Raw genomic sequence first — 6,000 nt, forward strand, 5'->3', positions numbered from 1 at the left:
GAGTGGGTGTACCATGTGATTTGGCGCCCACGAGGGGGTTCGGCCGAAGTCTTAACCCATGAGATGTGAGGCCTAGGCTATGAGATAAAGAGATTAATTCGTCATATTCTAACAGTTCGAGCTTTTAGAGTAAGTAGTTAATTATCTTACATCAAATTAATATCAAAACTCCTCATCAGAAGTAATTAATGCAAATACATTTTCACACCGGGCTCAATTGAGAGAGCCCATGCGACAGAAGTTTGTAGTAATTGTTTCTTAGGGTGTGATCCACTGGAGTTTTAGATCTACTTCATTTTAAGGCCATGCCCTAAATGAGTTGGCAAACTAAATGGACGCCATGGGTGTGCAACACATATGTCAGGGTGGGCTCCACGGTGGCAGCCTTACTGAACTTAGTGTTGCCCCAGTATTACCCAATCCCGTGAATATCATCCTCGGATGTAAGAAGATTCCAGTGGTACTACGGCAGGTGTCTCATCCCTACTCTTCTTAGTGGTTTGGCCAACTTGAGTTGTGGATCTACCTAGTTTTCAAGCTCACATCCTAACTATCAGTGGCACGAATGATGGATGGAGTGGATGTCACACATACATACGGTGGGCCACACATTTTTATTTTCTTGTTTCAAGGGCTACTACAACCACATACCGGGCGAAAGTTTCAATTGAGTTAATACTGCCAATGTACCACTTGTACATAACATCCTAGCCACGATAAAGGTTGGCCCCACCTCGAAGATCAACAGCTAGGGATCATTCATCAAGTGGCTAAGTACAAAAAACCTTAAAAATAATGGATGGCCAATGAAAGGACTCAGAACGTGTGGCCCACCTGATAATGGACCGGCACGCTTTTCGTGTCTCGTAGAGTTAGAGGTGGAGCCTACGTTTTTGACGGCTCAGATGTAGTATCCACTTGACAGTTGGGAGGTATGTAACTCAATGAATAAACATTACTAGGTGACAGAGGCCACGTAACTCGCAGTACTTTCCACGAGTTTCTTTTAATCCTTCCACCGAGCATGGGCCACAGTCACAAAAGAAGCCGTTGACCACATGGTCAAAACTAATGAGTGAGTCATCTTGTGTGGGCCCAGCAAATGGATAATCAGCTTATCATACAATGGCCCAGTGTAGTTGGATGGTTGTGATCATCCCATCATTAAGCTTGTGCTTCCCGAGCCATCTGCGGTGAGCTCATCTTGTCAACGACACAAAAGACAAAATCCCCGCGCCGAACAATGATGGCCAGCGGCAGCTGGACAGCACCGTGGATGGCTGACGCAGATTTCCTGCAGAACCCGTTGAAGGAAGTTACTGCACTGGGATGTTAGGTAGGCCACGGTGATGTTTGTGAGAAATCTATCCGTCTATCCATCTTTAGAGCTAATTTTAAATCATGCAACAAAAAATTAGACAAATTTAAAATTCAAGTGAGCCAGGCAAGAGTAAAAATTGGAAAATTAAAAAAAATAAAAATGTCTACTACTGTTGAAACCTTCTTAGGCTCTAACTTAATGTTTTTATGCCATCCAAACCGTTTACATGTTCATTCCCATTAGGATGAAGTGAAATAAAATAGTATTTGTCTTGACATGAAACTTTTGTGACACAATAGATTTCTTGCAAAAGCCTGAAGAAGTTTATGCGCTGGGATACCACGTGGGGCCCGCATTATGTTTATGAAAAAATCACCCCTAATAAAGCCTCGAGAAGTTCCTGCACTACACGAGGCTTACCATGATGTTTCTGAAAAATCTACCTCCTGGATCTGTTTTTTCAAATCATTTTAGAAGATAAGACAAAATCAAATGAATCCAAAACCAAGGCCACTATACGAGAATGGAAACTAAAGCATAATAAGCTCTCAGTAGCTTCATTTTGATATTTATATGCCATCTAAGCTGTTTTTATGTTCATTCTGTTAGAATGAAGTGAAAACACAAAATTATTAGCCTTATAATAAACTTTTATGTATATATAAATGTTAAAATGGTAGTTATTGAATTTCTATTATTTCCTCTCGTACAGTTGACTTGAGTTTTGGATCCATCATAGTTTTTGTGTAATGTCCTAATATGATCCAAAAACATGAATGGTCCCACATCACGGGGGAGCCCCAAGTACCATCCAAGCACAGGAACTTCCTGCGAAAGAAATCTGAGTCCGAGGATGGCGGAGCTCCCATACCACAATTCTAGATAGTTTAGCATGTTGCCGTGGTAAAATGTCTGTGAGGAGAAATCCTTGTTACTCTCAATGATGCACAGAAGCATTTGTACATTAAATTTGTTATGGGAAAAATGGGTCAACCAATAAAAGGTCAAGTCGGAGGGCCTAAGCATGTCTGAACAAACAACTTACTTAATTCAAGACCACTTCCGACCAAGGAACTAGCTCGAACTTGGTTCCATGACCACCATCAAGGATAGGTCGTGGAGCTTAAGGTCGATTAAGCTTCGCCCACCCTCCGCAAAGTCAATGGATCGTAGGTTGGCACATCATCGTCCTCAAAAGTTCCAATCTTACTCCAACCGACCTTACCCAAAATCCTGACCAAAGATCTTGAGAGACCACCGCAACACGGATCTCTCCGAGATCTTGGCCAAAGATCTCGGAGAATATCTACGATATACCCGAGATTCGAATCCATCTACAATACGTCCTCAAAAATAGGGAGATCTCCTTTACGGCACCGAATCTCCTCAACTATAAATACGAACATCTCTAATGATAAAAGGTATACACAAAATCTCTAGCTTAAAATTCATTACTCAACCAAACCTAGATTACTTACCTAACTTAGGCATCGGATAGTCCTCTACACTAGCGAGGGTCTCCTTTCTCTATCCCTTGTGCAGGCATACGAAGGTCAGGGAAGGCTAGCCAAAAATTTACGTTAACAAAACTAATCCACCCAAAGAGTAAGTCTAAAAGTGTCCAATGAATCCATGCTGCCCACAGAGGTCGGGATTGTCTGATGAATCTGATTTTGGAGCTGTGGCCACCTATAGCGTGTTCCACCGTTCATAATGTTAGATGATTAATATTTATATATATATATATATATATATATATATATGCCACGTATGCAACTATTCTGCGCACGGACATGAACCATCACACTCCACTAGAGCATCAAATAACGCACATTTTATATGCCGTCGGTGGGGTTGGGTAATCTATCCCGAGTGAATGCGATTGTTAGTTGTAACATCCCAATCGGCGGAAGAGCGACTTCTTTTTCGCACCGCTTTATGCAAACAGGTGGGAATATTAATGAGAGGTAAGAACACTACTCGTGGGAGAAATATCTAAACGGAAAATTCGTGCCATGTTCCTCATGTGTCACACGTGTATGAGATCCGACGCTTTATGCAAAGGCTGTTAGAAATGGACCTGAATCGTTTACCATACAGCTGCGGAAAACAACCAAGCTCCATCGGCCCCACCATGTTTTATATGAGAATTCGAGCATTGGAACTATGAAAACTTCCAAGTTTACGTGATGCCGCATGACGTTTGGATTCTGCTGATTTTTGTGGACGTGGATTGCCTACTGACGCTGCCAGTAGCGATGTAGCTATTGAATAGTGCTTTGTAGGCCCCACAAATGATATATGTATTTTATCCAGCCCTCCATCTATTTTCCAGATCATTTTATAGCATGATTTCAAAAATAAGCAAGATCTAAATCTCAACTGGACCAGGTTACGAGAAAATAATGTTGATTGAACACTCGCCGTTTGAATCTTCACCCATGTTTTCTTTTGTTGTGGTCCATTAAGATTTAGATCTATCTTGTTTTTGGACTCATGCTATAGAATTATCTAAAAATGGATAAGTGGAGTGAATAAAACACATACACCATGATTGGGCCAAAGAGCACGGTCTAATAGCTGCTGAATACTGACAACGTCAGAAGGCTATCTGCTTCCCATTTTTATACTTTCGCTTCCACCTAATAAGTTACCGTTGATTAATAAGTACGAATAAAGACAGACACCGCGGTGCTTTACATACGAACTTATGATTGGCTTCTCATCCCATTTTCTTCTGTGGTGTGGCCCACCTGAGCTGTGGATCTCACGATTTTTTTGTCCCATGTACGTAGAATCGAGTACAGAACATATAGGAAAGAGTAGATTTTATATATATAACATAATGGGCCCTACAAGCTTGAGTGTTTTAAGCCTTGCATAAAGCAAGTGTTGTAGGGACTGATAGAAATAGTACATGTGTCAGATATTTACTCAAGTTGTACTGACTCGACCGTGGAACCCACCGTCTCCGAGTCCGTCCCAGAAATGGATTTTGTCAATAATGCTTTGTTGTTTCTAAATGCTTTTTTTTAAAAGGACTATTGATACTTTTTATTTTCAAATGTCAACTAAATATGCACAATTCAGTGGTCAGATAATCAAATCAGCCTTTCTTTTTATTCCTGGTACATCTAGATTAAGACCCCTAATTTTAATATTTAGTTTGTATTACTTGTGTGCCACGTATAATTTCCAATTAATTTTTAAGTGCCCGTGTATCGTCTATCACTAGCTGCCGGAGTATTAATTTTTTCTCCCAGTGGTCAAGTGAGGTGCTTAAGTGGGCCGCATGCACGTAAATTTAGACTCTTTCAGAAAAGATGGGTTGTCATTATAATAAAAGTTACAAGTGTTGCGTGTCCCCAACATCATCTTTCATTTAAGGCTTTTATTGGGTATCATTACGTCTGTACTTGACAGAAACGAGCAGCAACATGAGATGGTTTGACTAACGTCAGGCTGATGTCAAAGCGGAGCCTACACACCCTCACACACTCAGGCATTAGTGGAAATTCAACACCCATAGGTACTCGAACCCTTGACCCGGCGTTGAAACTCCCGAGAATCTATCACCCGAGCAAGAGCAAGTACCACCCTACCCTCATGTTGCTACCTATTCTTGCTTGGTAAAGTTGTAGGCATCACCAAATCAGTGTCCTTCCATTAGATGCTGAGATGATCGATGCAAGTACAGGGGGAGACCGCCAAGTTCACTTGGCTGGTGGGCTCCACCTAGGACATTTTTAGGAAGCGGATTGGCTGGTGTACCACACACCAGCTATATAGCTCCTGCAGGTAGGTGTCGTGCGAAGGCGAGTTACACGAATGGTTCAAATGACATCAAAGTTACATGGCCCCACAATGATGTATTTATTATATCTATATTGTTCATCTATTTTAGAGATCATTTTAGAGCATTATCCAAAAAATTAATCATATCCAAAGATCATCTGGACCACACCAAATATAGCAGCGGAGATAATGATTTTCACCGTTAAATAATTCGTAGGGCTCATCATAACATTTATTTTCCATCCAATTTGTTCATAAGGTCAAAAGGACCTGAATGAAGAGGAAAAATAAATTTCATATTAATTCAAAACTTCTGAGACCCAAAAAGAGTTTCAATGGTAGACGTTTAATCATCCGATGTTTGTTGTAGTGTAGTCTAATTGATAATTAGATCTGTCTTATTTTTCATCTCAAGCCTTTAAATGATCTTGACAAATGGATGGACATTTTGACACTAAACCAAAATTGTCCAAGTAGCATGATTCAGATTTTGGTTCGGAAGCGGCTTTAAGCCGTTTCTGATTTGAAACGGTAAGGAACCGTACTAGATTCATTATGTTATACATGGTTCTTTCCACTGTTTTGTTGGTGTGTCTCAATTGAGTGTTGGATCTTCTTATTTCTTGTTATTTTGTTTTATTATTTTATTTTGAAACAAATGGACGAAACGGATTCGATTAAAAATCTATGAGTTGACCCCACAAGGCCCAAGAAGCACGTTACTCTATATCTACCGCAGACTACCGATGGGTTTTAACCATTTTCTTACGCCAGAAGCCCTAAATTCCTCGTTTCACATCTCCATCGCCGTCTCCCTCTCCCTCTCTCAATCTCCCTCTCGTTTGATCTTTCAATCTCAACCCTCTCTATCGATCTCCCTCTCA

Source organism: Magnolia sinica, chromosome 3 (genome assembly GCF_029962835.1).
Source record: "Magnolia sinica isolate HGM2019 chromosome 3, MsV1, whole genome shotgun sequence".
In the NCBI taxonomy this organism is placed as follows: domain Eukaryota; kingdom Viridiplantae; phylum Streptophyta; class Magnoliopsida; order Magnoliales; family Magnoliaceae; genus Magnolia; species Magnolia sinica.